Source organism: Argentina anserina, chromosome 5, assembly GCF_933775445.1.
Source record: "Argentina anserina chromosome 5, drPotAnse1.1, whole genome shotgun sequence".
NCBI lineage: Eukaryota > Viridiplantae > Streptophyta > Magnoliopsida > Rosales > Rosaceae > Argentina > Argentina anserina.
The window spans coordinates 13,148,014-13,165,441 of record NC_065876.1 but is presented as its reverse complement, the minus strand read 5'-3'; the positions used below and the strand labels follow the sequence as shown (position 1 = coordinate 13,165,441).

Below are 17,428 nucleotides of genomic sequence, written 5' to 3'. Positions count from 1 at the left end.
AAAAATTTGACAAGAGAAAAGGTACAGAAAATTAAGAGCTAAGCTACTGGAGAATGAGATGAGGCTCAGGCAGGGGAAGTAGCATCGAAGATGAAATGTCTTGCAAGGAGGGAAGCAACTGTGAAACTGAGGTCAGTGGTACACTCTCATAGCCAAGGAAGCAACCAAGTCCTGCGCAACATTGGCCTCACCCTGCTGCCGGTCCATACATGGCTAAAAAAGAATGTTTGAGAGACCAGACCTTGGTGAGAATGATAAAGGAGACGAGGTTGAGTGCACAAAGACCCACGAGGATACTCTACAAAGATGCCAGTGATTCAAGGGTGCTTATTCAGAACACCAAAGTCCAAGTTAACCAACAAACTTTGTTTAATCTCAGTCGTTTGTTTAATCTCACTTTTTCATGGCACTAAAACCGATATTAACACTGTTAACATGTTCAGTTACCATTAAAACACATAAAGATGAAAATCTAGTTTATCAAGTTAACCATTGTAATATTTAATTTATGTCTTTTTGTCTTCCTGTCACACACAGATGTTCTTCAACTCTTGATTATGGTCTCTACAGATTATATTTGATGGAAATTTCTCAATGCAGCATAAGGTCACACATGGGAATTTGATTAAATGTTCATCAATAGCCATTTAACTCTATCGTCTACAATTGGGAAGTGAGAGATGCATCTTCTCCTTCTCTTGAAGTCATATCTTCCGATTTAAATCTGGAAATTGATACATATGGAAGATAAAATTCCAGGTCTCCAATTTTGATTTCATATAAAATTTTGGATATTTATTCCTTTGCTTGTTTGCAGCATTGTTTAATTGCAAAGAGTAGAGATGAGAGAGATGAAGAAGATAATGTCTAGGTGCAAGGAGGTGGGTCGGTTATGGTTGATGGTTGATCGGTACTGTTGGGTGAGGTTGAAATCTGGGTTTGGGGAGATGGAGTAAGAATTGAAATCTGGATTTGGGGGAGATGGGAATGAGAGTGACGATAGTTTTTAAGAAAAAAAAATCTGATTTTTACTGGAATTACTAACTGATACTAATTTGTTATTATATGTGATTTGCACATGGGTAGTGCACGGTTCCAAAACAGCTAAAAATATGTGGAACCGTAAACTAAATCGTGTTATTTAAACGGTTCGGTTTATGTATTTTTCAGAATAGGAACCGTTTGATTCGGTTTCTAACGGTTCCATTACGGTTCCGATCCCAAAACGGTTCCAAAAAAACCTGTAGCTGAAACTCTGTATAAATTATATATAAACAATTAAACATCAATGTTTCTTGATGATATTGGCAATATGCAATTGTGAAAGTTTGTAACAAAGTAAATCAACTAATAGTGCTACTATCCAGAGTAATTTGCTTCATGATTACAAATTTACAATCATTCAATCAACATTCCAGTAACTTGCCTTCCAATCCATAAGTTCCATGCCTAAAAAAGATCCCATTGATTGCTGTTAAGACCCAAAGCCATAGGCACCAATTACATTAAGTTTCAGAGGATAAACTTACATAGTCAAGGAAGCCTAGATGCTGGTCTGATAAATAGAATTTGGTATTCTTCTTGCCGCTTATGATCTCTAAATCCAGAACCCCAAAGCTGTAGACTTCAGACTTTTCAGAAAATATCTCACTCATTGCATACTCTGGAGCCATATAGCCACTGCTCAACAAACACATTAGTACGTATCTAAATAAATTGTTTCTTCTGAGTATTTTCTAATCAGTAAAATCATTCTCATCATGTTCCAACAACCTTCTGAGTGTTTTCTAGACTTTGTGTTTCTATAATTATAGTAAAATGAATACAATATGAAATTTAAATAATGCAGTTAAAATAATGGAAAAAAGGCTGATTTGTACCCCAAACTTGGTCATAATTGTCAATTTGCACCCTGAACTTGCATTTGAGTCAATTTACTTCCTAAATTTGGTAAAAATTGCCGATTTGCACCCTATCTGTTAAATTTAATGTTCTCCATCCAATTTTTAAATCACATGTCATGCATTTGAGGGACAATATTGTCATTATATATTTATTTATATTTAATAATGAAATAAATTAATAAAATTACGTAAGATGAACACTTGTTACAATGTTTTTTTTTCGATACATGTTATTGATTTATATATTTATTATTTTACGTGATATGGTATGTTAAAAGATATTAGAAAAATATAAATAAATATATTGAAAATTAAAAATAAATGTGTTCTGTGAGAATTATTATTCTACCATTATGTGTGTCTTAACCTTATTAGGTTTCCTGTTAGAGATAGATTCGCATCTCTGATAATAGATTAGGACTCTGAATCCTACGAGATTGTGGTTATGTAATGCCTATATATAGGCCTCATTATCAATAATTAAACGGTTACTTATTGTTCCATTACGTCGTTATTATTCTCGTTTCGTTCCTCCTCCCACAATGTGTACATATAAATATAAATATATATATATATATATACAACACACTATATTTGAATGGTGTGTATGTTAAATATATAATTTGAAGTATGGTTAAGTATGTAGAACAAAAATGTAAATAAATAATTGATTAAAAAATAATCCTCCTTTTAAAGAATATTTTTATTTATTTTTAAGAAAAATATAAATAGAAAATAACAACATTACCCCTCATGTGCATGACATGTGACGCAAAATTGGATAGAAACAGTTAAATTTAACGGATGGGGTGCAAATCAGCAATTTTTACCAAGTTTAGGAGGTAAGTTGACTCAAATACAAGTTCATAGTGCAAATTGACAATTTTAGCCAAATTTAAGACGTATTTTGGCAATTTTGCCTAAAATAATATACTACTGGAACTTACTATATAGGAAAGTATCCAAGCTTTTGTTAGGCATGAACTCGTAAATCAGTAGCTTCCCCTCCTGTTTAACACAACAACCCATCATCCTGACAAGGTTTTTGTCTTGAAGATTAGAGATCAACAACACCTCATTCTTGAACTCTTCAATAGTCTTTTTAGTTTTTACTGCTATTTCCTTCCCTTCTGGTAGCACCCCCTACACCACAAAATAGTCATTGTATACATGTCTACATCTTGACATTTTCTGAAGTGCTATCTATGTTTTTCATTAGCAGAGAGATTACCTTATAAATTGGGCCAAAATCTCCCTGCCCGAGTTTGTTTGTGATGCTGAAATTGTCTGTGGCGATCGTTATGCTATCAAAATTATATATCTTTAGCTCCGAGAAATCATGCTTTCCTATAAAGTCTCGAAGACCATCTCTATGAATTTTAATCGTATTAGTTAATTCCAAACGCCTTGTTGTTAATTCAATGCGCCCTTATTTTGCAAATAGAACTATCAAACACAGAATCAAACTGAACAAGAAGCAACATTTTGGTAATAGACAATAAATTATAAACTCTTAAAATATGCTAAATTAATTGACCTCCTCATAAAATCTCTACGCTTTTGGTTAGCACGCCATCTGTGCAAACTGAAGACTATAGCTACCAAGATGATCATAAATCCAATAGTTGTAAGGTTGGCAATTAACTTTATTGGCTTTCCTTCACCTGCTGAAAACAAAAAACCGAAGACAGAAAAGCAAATCAACATACAATACAGCAAAAAAAAATGGTGCTGTAAGAGTTATGGAATAACTATTATAATTTACCTAGCTCTAAGTATGCTAGGCGGATATAAAGATCTTCTCCAAGAGATGGATACTGCTGATTATCAAAAAGTTCTTTGTACCACACCAAACATCCTATGTTATTAACATAAGTATAGGCCAGGCATGAACTCAAGCACTTCATCTTGCAGTCCTCAAACCTGTCCATAGCCAAAGAAGTCACATATTTATGAAAATCAGGGACTTTCAATCTTTCCACCTTCAAGAACCTATCTTTTTCTTTTGATGAGACTGACATTGTCTCACAAGATAAAGTCGTTTGTCTCACACAACCTCCAGTCCAGTTTCTGTTGCTCTATTCTTCATTTGACTTGGGTATAAACCCTTTCAAGCAGTTGCAGATTGGAGATTCAAAAGCTCTGCAAACCCCAAAAGGTTTCTCCATGGCTCTCAATTAGCATTCCAGTTCTTGCCACTTTCTGAAAACATTAAGCTTACTTTTCCTTCAGAAGCTATGTCCATATATGCAAGAACTTGATCACCTATTTTATCAAAACGGTATGAGAAGTACCTTGTTCCCTGAGTCACATCATTGACAAGAGTAAATGGATTTCAATACTGAGGTTTCATTGAGGGTACACCAATAAACTTTGATGTATCCCATGGTCCACTTCTCCAGTAAGGAGTAGATCCATTAAATTACACATATGCTTGAGCTGGTAACTCCGCTGGCAGTCCGGCCAAGAATATACCCGGAGATGGATCATTTTCATTTTTCCAATTATGAACTTAACAATTGATGTGAAAAAATCAAACAAAAGTAGCAATCTTGACGAATCAAACAGCTCCAGCATCATAGTAAAGAGACTAGAAAATAGGTATTCATTCGTGGGTTACCTTCAAAATGAGCAGAGAGGGTTCATTAGAGTTTGTGGAAGGTTCAATATTGTCCAAGTAGTTGGGAGAATGGAGGAAGATCCAGAAAGAGAGAAAATGATATGCCCGGTTGCTTAAATGTTTCTTCTTCCTTTAAAAGCCAAGCGATTAGCGATAACCGGACTCAGCAAGGGGTGGAGGCGGATGAGGGAGGTGGAGAACTTGGAGTCAATCCAGCGGTGCGTACTGGGCGGTCCTCCTGCCGGTGCAACTGGGCGGCAGAGGACTGAGAGTTTGGGTCTTCGCGGCTATGGGTAGAGGGCTGAGAGTTTGTGAAGAGTTTGGATTTTGGAACGAGCTCGAGAGTGAGAGAGACAGATAGAGACTTTTGTGCTCAGTTGCGAGACTGCGGGTTGCGAGTTGCGACTACTCGATTAGGTTAATTGAAGGGAAAGTGGGTCTCAGATCTGTTAGTATTTGTTATACTTAAAATCCAACGCTTTTCATGCAATTTAAATTTTAAAACCGAACCGAGCTGTTTTAAAACGGTTCGGTTCTATTATATAACTTCAATTATTTTTTACGAACCAAATTGAACTGTCGTTAATTAGTTCGGTTCCAACGGTTCTTTTAGAAATCAGAACTGATTAGCAGCCCTAAGTGCAAGTGGACCGGTGATTCAATAGTACTTGAATCACGGTTCACCTGATTAGCAAACTTAGTGCTACCTTGTGACGGTACATTTACAACAAACAAGCTTCTGCTCTGTGATCTTCTATACTGAGCCAAGAGTCCAAGACAAATCATTAATCTTGTTGGCACCTTCTGAATAAAACCTGGAGAAAACTAACTTTCATCTCAACTAACGTTTGGTAACTTTCTCCACTCCTATTGCAGAATCAGATTTAATTTATTGTTCCATTTTTCTTTATCCTGCTGGTTATCATATTGATTCTTGATACTAATCTTGACCAAGTCTAAACCTAACACAATTCTTAATGCTTAGATGCTCAATATATATGCAGATGCAGAAAGAAGTTATGCTCAGAACATAGATTGTCTCCAAATAATACTACCTAAAAAAAACATTTGCAACACACCACGTGAAATTATGTAACACAAAAGATGTTCGAACCGTCTTTGGTGATTAAGACTCGTATGTGACCTTGGGTAAAGTCAGCTAAGACAAATTTCTATCAGACTCATCTAAGGTAACTATGTAAGTAACTTTGACACTGCCACAATAGAAACATTTGCAATAAACTACAGTGCAGTGCACTTTAAACTTTGGATAAACATATTAAAATTTTCTAACCTTTCAACTTTGGATAAACATATTAAAATTTTCTAACCTTTCGACAGCCAGCTAACACGTGTTGGAATTCTAAACCCAGAAAGCATGCACATTCAATCCATCATGTACAGATTAACTACAACATTTAAGGTGGCAAATAATCAGACATGTTATTTGCTTACATATGCCAGAGCTATAAGTCAAAATAAAGGATAATACAGCTATGATATCAAAACATTATGGCCATCTATTCAAAGTTCAGCTATGATATTTATTGTTCTTGTCCTATAGAGATCTAAAACACATTTTTTTAATCCCAAATCCAGTTTGGTTTCACGATCCTGCTGATCTATTGTTTTACCGCAAAACACATTAATCAAAAATATAATAAAAGCTGTGTTCCCTGCAACCTACATCACCCAAATATACATGCAATGGTTTGTGAAAATTATTTCACATTCATTAGTCCCAAGAATATTCAAAGGGAAATTTCAGATAAATTAAAACACTAGCTGCTCCTACATTTTCTGCAAAATTAAAAGAAAAACCTCCAAACCATGCACAAGCCCACTCCATGGACACGAAACACCTGAACTTTAAAATCAACTTATGATCATCGCCAATTTCTCTTTATCCACTTGTATCATATGACCAGAAAATTACTTATAACAATTTAAGGAAGTTGGTATTACAGAATAGAAGATCAATGTCATCAGTAGATCAAATAAATTCTAGTTTTGAAATATTGTCGATTTACACCAGTAGATGTGATCGATATATATATTTAGGAATCTTGTAAAAATTTCGTCCGTTTTCAACATGATTTGACCGTCTGTACCTACGGTCAACAAAAAAAAGTGTTTTGACACAATAAAACCTCATTGACCGGGGCTTTGCCAAATGAGTTTCCTCATTTAGACCACGCACGATCGGTGACAAAAATTAATTTATTTCAAATATGTAAATAGTTATGGCATTCACATCTTGGTAATGTGTATTCCCTTAGGGTATATTAGTGGTGTTTTTGGTTTACCGGAAATTCTGACAGTCAAACGAGGTCCCAATTAGATGAAAATTTAAAATGGTCACTATATATATATACAGATAACATCATATGGTATCAATGAATTCCGAGAAGTTTCTTTCATATAGTCGTTTCATAATGTGATAGTTTTATTATAAACCTAATATAAAGGTTAAGATACATTAGTGGACACTTCGGCAATCCAACAGATGTGATTGATATATATATTTAGGAAACATGTAAACATTATGTCCGCTTTGGATATGGTTTAACCGTCTGTACCTACGGTCAACCAAAAAAGATGTGTTTGACATATTAAAACCCCCATTGACCAGAGCTTTGCCAAATGAGTTTCCTCGGTGCGACCGCGCACGATCAGTGACAAAAATTAGGTTATTTCAAATATGTAAACAGTTCTAGCATTCGCATCTTGGTAATGGGTCCTCCCTTAGGGTATATTAGTGGTGTTTTTGATTTACCGGAAATTCTGACAGTCAAACGAGATCTCAATTGGATGAAATTTTAAAATGGTCACTAAATTTATATACCGATCACATTGGATGGTGTCGATCGATTCCGAGAAATTTTCTTCATATAGTCATTTCATAATGCGATAGTTTTATTATAAACTTAATATAAAAGTTAAGATACATTAGTGGACACTTCGGCGATCGACAACTCTAGTTCAAAATATGGTCGATCAACACCAGTAGATGTGATCGGTATATATATTTAGGGTAGGGGTGGGCACGGGACGGGATGGGACGGGACGGAGCTCATCCCACGTCCCGTCCCACTCTTTTGAATCGGGACGGGATCGGGACGGGACGAAGGTTTTTAAGAATGCATCCCACTCGGGATTAATCCCGGTTGGGACGGGACGGGATCGGGACGGGACGGGACAAATCCCACCTTCCTATGAAATTAAATAAAAACTTATTTTTTTATTTTTTTCATAACAAAGTAACATTTAATAATAAAATTTTAACAAAAAAATACATATTATGTTCAAAATATTATAATTTACCATTATTATTTGAGTTGATATAATTTTGGAGTTATTAAGAACATAAATTAGTTTTATTTAGATATAAATATATAAGAATTTTTAAGCTTTTATTAAAGGTGGGACGGGACGGGACGAAGCGGGATAGAAATTATTCGTCCCACGTCCCATCCCACTATTATGAAGCGGGACGGGATCGGGACGGGACGAACATTTTTAGACCTCCGTCCCGTCCCTATGAATTTCGGGACGGGATCGGGATTTCCGTTTTTTATGCCCACCCCTAATTTAGGGAAACCGTAAAAATTTCGTCTGTTTTGGACATGGTTTCACCTTCTGTACTTACGGTCAACCAAAAAAGATGCATTTGACATATTAAAACCCCCATTGACTGGAGCTTACCAAATGAGTTTCCTCGGTGCGACCGCGCACGATCGGTGAGAAAAATTAGGTGATTTTCATATATGTAAAACGGCTTTCGGTATTCGCATATTGGTAATAGGTCTTCCCTTATGGCATATTAGTGATGTTTTTAGTTTACTGGAAATTCTGACGGTCAAACGAGGTCCGAATTGGATGAAATGTTTACAGAGTCACTAAATATATATACAGATCACATCGGTTGGGGTCAATTGATCCCGAGAAGTTTCCTTCATATAGTCGCTTCATAATGAGATAGTTTTATTCTAAACCTATTATAGAGGTTATGATACATTGATAGACACTTAGGCGATCGAAACCAGTAGATGTGATCGGTATATATATTTAGGGACCCTATAAAAATTTCGTCCATTTTGGACATGGTTTGACCGTTCGTACCTACGGTCAACCAAAAAAAGAGGCGTTTTGATATATTGAAACTCAATTAACCATGAATTTGCCAAATGGGTTTTCTTAGTGTGACCGCGCACGATAGGTAACAAAAATTAGGTAATTTCATATAGGCAAAACAATTTTTGGCGTTCGCATCTTTGTAATGGGTCCTCCCTTAGGGCACATTAGTGCTGTTTTTTTCGGTTTACCGAAAATTCCGACAGTTAAATGAAGTTCAAATTGAATGAAATTTTTACAGGGTTACTAAATATAAGTACTGATCACATTGGCTGGTGTTGATTAATCTCGAGAAGTTTCCTTCATATAGTATCTTCATAATGCGATAGTTTTATTTTAAACCTAATATAAAAAGTTATGATACATTTGTAGACACTTCGGCGATCGACAACTCCGGTTCGAAATGCGGTCGATCAACACTAGTAGATGTGATTGGTATGTATATTTAGGAACCCCGTAAAAATTTTGTCCGTTTTGGACATAGTTTGACCGTCCGTACCTACGTTCAATAAAAAAAGAAGCATTTTGACATATTAAAACCTCATTGACCTGGGCTTTGTCAAATGAGTTTCCTCGGTGCGACCTGGTACGATCAGTGACAAAAATTAGATGATTTTAGATATGCAAACGACTTTCGATGTTCGCATCCTGGTAATAGATCTTCGCTTAGGACATATTAGTGGTGTTTTCGGTTTACTGTAAATTCTGACGATCAGACGAGATCCGAATTAGATGAAGTTTTAACAGGTTCCCTAAATATTAGTACCGATAACATCAGGTAGTGTCTATTACTCTCGAGAAGTTTACTTCATATAGTTGATTCATAATGATACAATTTTATTTTTTTAATCTAGTATAAAGTTTTAATATAAAGAAATATAAAATTTGAAATCTAGTATTATTAACATATATAATATTTTATGTATAATTATTACAAGAAAAGACATATAATTGATATATGTATAATATTTTATTTCTTTGCGGCCTTTTACGAACCTGGCCTTCACCGGGGATTTGGCAGGCTGGGTGCACGGGCCGGGCCGGGTTTCACACCTCTAAACTAAGCCCGGCCCTCTACCCACGGAAGCGGGTTTTGGTGGGATTTCTCGCGGGGCGCAATGGGTAAAAGTTCATCGGACTTGCGGTCCTCCGCGAGCTTTTTGGATCTGCGGGCTAAATGATAAGGCTTAATAGTAGGGTTAAGGGATTGAAAAATCATACACATACCCAAGTCTGTTTGCATCCATATACCTGCCTCGATCTGTAATATGATACTGGATATTCTTCGTACCTATATCCTTAGGGGATCAAGTTCTCATACCCACCCAAATACCCGTTAATAGCAATTTATTTCATTATAAAAAATTCCAATGAAGTACACAAAATATAAAAACTTGAAATAAAAATCAAATATCATAATAAAATTATCACTTTACGTCAAAAATTGTTGGACGTGCAAATAATCACAAAATATATTTGATATTTTTCTATTTATTTAATTTATTTTTAATTTATTGAAGTATATTTATATTTATCAATTATATTAAATATATATAATATATTAGTGGGTGGGTATGGGATGGGAATCAGAATATCATCCCCACCCCTAATTTGTTTCCGCTATCCAAATAGGGGGATCTCGTTACCCAATTTTACCTGAAACACTCCCCCTACAAGTAGAAAAGGATAGGAACACAAAGTAACCAGTAAACCCAACAACAAGCCAGAGTTCTAAATAGTCAAAAAGTAATCATTAATAAGTAAGAATTCACTAGGACTCATAACCTAATGATCATATATATCCAATTCCAAAAACTATCAATAAGACATCATGTGCCCCCAAAATCCACAAAATTCTCCGTCTCACCAAGTAAACTAACAAAGCGTGCAAAATGTAATAAGAACACATGCAAAATGACCCAAAAGAATGTGATGCCGTAAAATCAAAACTTTATAGGATAGCATAAGTGAAGGATGAAAGTACTACTTCTAGGACTCGGGACTTGTTGTTTGCTTTAATGGGCTGCTTTCTTCCACAACTGGGCGCATAAACAAAACTCAATGGGTATTTAGATATACACCCATTTGGGTAGACTTGTTTTACATTAAACTTAACTCTTCATTTTATACCCAACCCTATTTATTAGGTTAATTATTAATTTAAAATTTTTATTTTTGAGTTGGATAACATAATCTCATTTTATAAATATTTACTAAACATGTCATGAACCCAAATTAAAGACCACAATCGTGATTCCATGCTAATTTACCACATCTTAACTAAAAAAGATTGAGATTGTTCCATGATTAAAGCTCAATTTATTGCTACATTCATTTTAGGTAATTGATTATTACTAAAATTACATAAATATTTGTTTCACTTTATCATACTTGTTATAATATATTTGACTAATAGAAGTCGCTTAATGATATATTTAACCGCTAGGAGCGTGCAGGTTTCTAATAAGTCAGGTCATTAACGGGCTGACACGGTAAGAACCCATTAATTTAACAGGTTTACACGGGTTGACACAATAGAGACCCGTCGGGTATCGTGTTGTCCATTGGAACCTGGTTAATCCCGCGAATAAACAGTTACTCTATCTCACCACCGCTTTAGGTTTTCATGTATAATTAATTAATTGTCCTCACCTGAGTGACCTGACCCTCATCATTATTATCCTCATCTTCTCTTGTTCTTGTTCGTCTTCCATCAATCCATCAACACAAGCCTTATCTCCACCAACCTCTCTCACATCTTCACCTCCCAGAATCGGAACCGTCTAGAATTGGCCCACTCTCCGAGAGCCCAAAAGGCATTTTCCTGACGTGGCGACGCATGAGTGGTTTGAGCAGCAAGGGCCACAGACGTCCGTTAAACGTTCAAATGTTATGGACATTTTTGTTTTCGGCGCGTTTTAATCACGTGGGGGGAGTGGGTAAGTTATCAGATAATTCTGACTTTGACCTAATTGCGCTGACCACACATGGGAAGTCGTTGTACTGGAGATTGAAGTAGCTTAGAGAGAGGCGCAATTTGAAATCAGAAGAAGACGAAGACGACGATGCCGTTTTTGAAGATAAGAAGTTCAAGAGAACCGAGTTGAATGAGAGAACCAATCGTGGCACACTTCCACCACTCGATCCTCTTCCCTTCTCTCCTTCCTTCTTCTCTATTTTGTTAATCCGATTGATTTTGAAATTCAATGGTTTTATGGGTTTAGAAGAGACAAATTTTCTGGGCAGTGGCGGATCTATGAGGGATCAACCATGGCTAAGAGAGAGAACCGCGCAAAGGTCATAGAGCAAGCCAAGCGCTACGAGTTATCTAGGGATCTCCGAGAAGGATACCCGATTACCAAGAGAGCCGAGGCTGAGATTGGGAGGAGAGAATATCTTGAGATGTCGTCGCTTGCCTAACCGAATAAGTATATGAGGTCCCCTTCTGCTCTTCAATCGCATTCTTTGTTGACAACTAGAAGCTTAGGGCTCCACCTTTTTTCTTCTTCTTCTCCTTTAGATCTGCAACTGACGATTGCTTCCCAGAAACTTTGATGTCTTTTTAGGCCATATTTGGTAACTGGAAATCAAAGGAATTGAAATCAATGAGCGGTCACTGTAACTCGTATAATTTCACCACAGATACTATTTTGCTAAAACAAAAGTCACGCCGTTTCAAAAACCCGCTAAGCTCTCGGAGAGTGGGTGCATTCCAGACGAAGCCCCCAGAATCACCTTATCCCTCTTCTCCTCCTCACAACCCACCCCCACCTCATATCCGCCGACCTCCATAGCTCTGCCATTCTCTCCGCTGCAACCTAAGGATCTAGGTCTGTCTTGGCTCCGGGATTGTGGACGCAATCGTCTTCCTCGGTTTCGATAGTGGTGAAGATGGAGGCAGCTTTGAGGAAGGCTTCATGGATTGAATCTAGGGGAGGGCGCAGTCTTCGAGGCGGGGAGGGAGGACGCAGTGGAGCAGTCCGAGTTGTTTGCAGCGGACTCCATTGCTGGATCTGAGAGAGACTCAGAGGCTTCTGATTTTTATTTCAAACGTAACTTTTATTTGAATTAGTTTGATCACCTTAGTCCTTAGGTCCTTAGGTTTTATGCTCTTCCTTGAGTCCTTAATTAAAATCAAGGAAACTAATCAGCTCACTGATCTTGCTCTTTTTTCTGGGTTGGCGTGTTTCCAAAGAGTTAACACGACCCGACCCGTTAATAAGAGGGTTTGAGGCGTGCGGGTTTGCGAAGAACATATAGTACATTGGACGGGTTTGTGCGGGTTTGAAGCGCGCGGGTTAAGGGCGGATTGACGTGTTTCGGGCAAGGTTGCCAGGTCTACCGTAAGATAAGAAAATACCTACAAGATTATCTATGAAAATATGATGACCTTACTGTGAGAGATTTTTAGCATAAGAAAATATATATAAGAAAAATAACATTGTCTTGTTTAATTGTATTTATAAGGAATATAACATTATTTAGGAAATAAGAAAATATACCTATAAAAAAACAATATAATTTAGAAAAAAAGATGACTAGTACCTTATAATACAGAACTTTTAGCATAAGAAAATATATCTACAAGGAATATAACATTGTCTTGTTTAATTATACCTATAATGAATATAACATAATCTAAGAATAAGAAAATAAACTTACAAGAAAGACAATATAATCTAGAAAAAAAGATTACCAGTACCGTACGATGAGAAAGTTTTAGCATAAGAAAATATACCTACAAGGAAGACAATATTGTCTTGTTTAAACATACCTATAAGGAAGACAACATTATCTAGAAAGAAGATGAGGAACTTTTAGCATAACATATAAAGTACTTACCAGATCATGTCATATTTCTTGATCTCATATCTTCTAATTTTTTCTTCTCTTTAAATAATCTTTCTTCAACTATGACTAGGAGAGTAGGCAAGAAGTATCATGCATGATTGACCTCCTCTTGCATCTCTCGTTCTCAATTTTATGTGGTAACATTTGGTTTTATTGAGAAACATATGTATGAAATTCTTTCAAAAAAGACTACATTCATATAAGAAAGATAAGAACTACAAATTTGTGTTAGAAACAAAATGAGCATATATATAGGATGTGTTCATGTCAGTAACATAAAATAAGAATTATATAATGAAACAAAAATTAATTAGTTGTAACTACTTATCTAGGAGATGTTTTCTTTTTTCAACTAAAAGGGTAAAACAGTGAAGCTAGCCAAAATGAAAAAAGAATTTATAAAAACAAAACCTATAATGAATGTTGAAATAATTAATTGGGTGTAGATTAAAAAAAAAGAGTTTATATGAAAACGAGACTCCCATAATGGTCTATAACTAATTATCTCAAACTGGATTAAGCAAAATCTTCCGAACCAGTAAAAGATAAGGAGAGAAAGATGGTAACTTTATGGAAAGTCCTGCAAGTTTTGACTAAGGAAGACCATGGGGGTGGTCTAAAAATTGATAGAGAAGTGAGAAATAGAGGGGAACAAGGAAAATGGGTTCCCTTCGTCTATTCTCTTTTGGTGGGTGGGTATGTGATCGTGGTGTGAATAAATTGACAGAGAGTGGAGGGAAATAGCTGAATTGACCGACGAGCCGCTGGTGGTTTTGTACTGCTGGAGAAGGCCCACGTGACAACGTCTTAGCTTCACTAGCTCAAAATGGAATCACTTCTCACACTTCCACTGTTCCACAAGATTGAAAATTGTGGCTTTGATTTTAGGGAGTTTCTCTAAACATAATCACTAAGTGTTTTTTCCACAACGTTGATAATTAATCACTAAGTTGTTAATTAAGTTGTTTGGGAAAGTGGGTGAAATGAATAAGTCATCAACTTATTAGAATGACTCTATTTTTACATATCCTAACGGATAATTAAAATCATTATTAGGACGTTAAGAAGCCTCACCACCCTCTGATATTGGATTATGTTCGGGGTCTGTATAAATTGCAAGAAGCCGCATTTTTGTGTATTACATAGTTATCATATTTGTACATATAAGAGTTTCATTATCTTTGGTGGTATGACCATCTAATGGATACAGATTGGTAAATTCGGATCTATTAAAAGTCGTGACGTAGAGTATGAAATTTGGATGGTGTGCGGAAGACGTGAGAAAAATGTTTGGTAAAACCGTCAAAGATTCATCAACCATGCATGTCAGTATATGAAAGAGCAGTAGTTGGAGTACCCTGCCACATATATTAGAAAAGGATCTGAAAGAATTATAAGAACATGACAATATGATGATCAGTGAGATGATACCGACATGAAGGCAAAGTTAGTAAAATCGAAGATATAATGGAAAGGAGGTTAGATCTATTACCTAGTCACGAGGCTATATGTCTTGCATGACTAGTGATATTGAATTGCCTAACGATGAAGATATTAAGTAAAGAAGATAATTAGCACCATCACAAGAAGAAAATTAGGAGATGGCGAAATTTTTTTTATTTTTGACGAAGAAGAAGATTATAATTAAGACCATATATGTAATAACCCTAATTTTTAAAAAACATTTGAGTGGATTTGAATTCTATAAAATTGTGAAAGTTAAATTAGAATGGAGGTGATTGGTTACGACATTATGAAACGAGTAACGGATACGTTATCGGAATGTTTAATTCGAAAAAACGTTACGTTACCGCAACGTAAATATCGACTTTTATTCCGTCGATCGGTTGCGAAAACTTCCTTCACGGAAGTTGTAGAGCTCGTCGATACGAGTTCGAGAGTATGTGACGCATTCTAATCGGACGTCGGAGGTAAAAGTTATTAACGTCGGAAGTTAGTTTCCGATTTGGAAACTAGTATAAATAGAATGTTTTAGAGTTTAGGGTTTCCATTTCAGGAAAACCCTTCTCTCTCTCTCCCCCGCCGCTCTCTCTCCCTCTCTTCCTTTCTCTCTCCCCGATTCGCACCCCCCTCCCTCAGAAAATTCATCATCGGCGATTTCCCTCACCGCTCGATCGTGTCGCCCACCGCCTGTCTAGGCAGCATCACACGACCCTCCGCTACCAACCCCGAGCCTGACACGCCGTCCCACGCAGCGCCGGACCACCACCAGCTACCCTTGGATTCGGCAGGAAGAACGCCCCGACCTAGGCACATCTCCGACGAAGCTCGAGCACGGAGGAGGACTACCCGACGCCGATCCTCGCTGGTGCTCTCTGCCTTCAACATTGAAGGCCAAACTTCATCGATCCGAGCCTTCCCAAGGGTTGAAATCCATCGGTGATTCAAGCCCTTCCAAGGCCAAATCGAAGGGTCTAGCTTCGAATTAAGGTATGGTTCGGTTGTATTTGATGGATGATTGTAATTGTGAATGTTTTGGGATCGATTTGGGAGGATCGGAGGAGTGGGAGGAGGAGGAGTTACCGCCGCCTAGAGGCGGCGCGTGGGGAGGTCTGGGGTGGCGGAGGGGCTGCCTAGGACCGTAGGAGGATAGAGGGAAGGAAGAGGGTGGTTTTGGAGGAGGCGGTGGCGTGTTACGCGCCGTGGTTAGCCTCGGCGCGTGGGCCCCACGCGCGGCCCGCCGGAGGTGGCGCGTGTGCCACACGCGCCGCCACGTACGGCGGTGGGATAGTTTTGACAGAAGGGTATTTTGGTAATTTACTGTGTACGGTAAATGTAAATGTAATTTTTATTTACTGCGGTAAATGTAATTAAATTTTACCTTCGGTAAATGTAATTATAAATTACTTTCGGTGAATGTAAAAAGTAATTTGTAAAAGGTAATTAGTAAATTTTATTTACTGAGGTCGTATTTACATTTAAAAATACGTATTTATATTTATACGTACAGAAATACGTATTAATATTTATACGTACAGAAATATGTATTAATATTTATACGTACAGAAATACGTATTAATAATTATACGTACAGAAAATACGTATTAATATTTATACGTACAGAAATACGTATTAATCGTATATTTGCACAGTAACCGTGAATAGTGAACAGTGAACAGTAACTTCGTATAAACCAAAATTGCTGAACAGTAGCCGTTTATTACTGTTTTGGCATTTAAAGGTTTACGAAACGATTCTAAATGCTTGTCTTATCTTTTTAAGGTGATCGCTAAATCGAGGAAAGGGATTATTATCGGAAATTGAGGAATTACGCTCAAGTCAATAAGGTGAGTAAAATCTCACTGAATTACGAATCTACCCTCGTGGTGATTCAACATTTTTGCAAGTGTGTTTATTTAATGAATTACAACATGTATATAACTTAGTGGACTACGTATATATATAGTATAATGGTAATAAATACATATATATATAGTTCATTAAATTACATACTGTTATTAATTCATTAAAAATAGTCATTTCGGTAACAGAAAAATTGTGCATGTGTGATTTTAATGGTACGATATGATGTGAGATTATCGTACGTAATTTTTCAGGTGTTTATGAAATATGACATGTATATGATATAGTGGACTATGTATATATTGTATAAATGGTAAATAAATACGAATATATATATAGTTTGCTATATAATATACTGTTATGATTTTTATTATGATATATTGTGAAAGTTTTAAAACGTACAATATGATGAGTGATTATTGTACATGATTTTATCACGGAAAATGTGAAATATTGTGATTTGTCTTCGGACGTGATGTGTGGTACAATATGATGTGAGATTATTGTACATGTGAGGCAAGTCGGAACCTAGCCTTTGGCCGGGCGAAAGTTACGATACAGTTAGAGCTCTAGTCTGTCTGCCATAGTACTGCAT

At 36.5% G+C, this 17,428-nt stretch overlaps 1 pseudogene; it reads right to left on the bottom strand.

Annotated features, from left to right (window-relative positions):
* Window positions 1-1,429: 1,429 nt before the first annotated feature.
* Window positions 1,430-12,450, bottom strand: LOC126795545 (G-type lectin S-receptor-like serine/threonine-protein kinase At1g61390; annotated as a pseudogene).
* Between the last annotated feature and the right edge of the window lie 4,978 nt (window positions 12,451-17,428).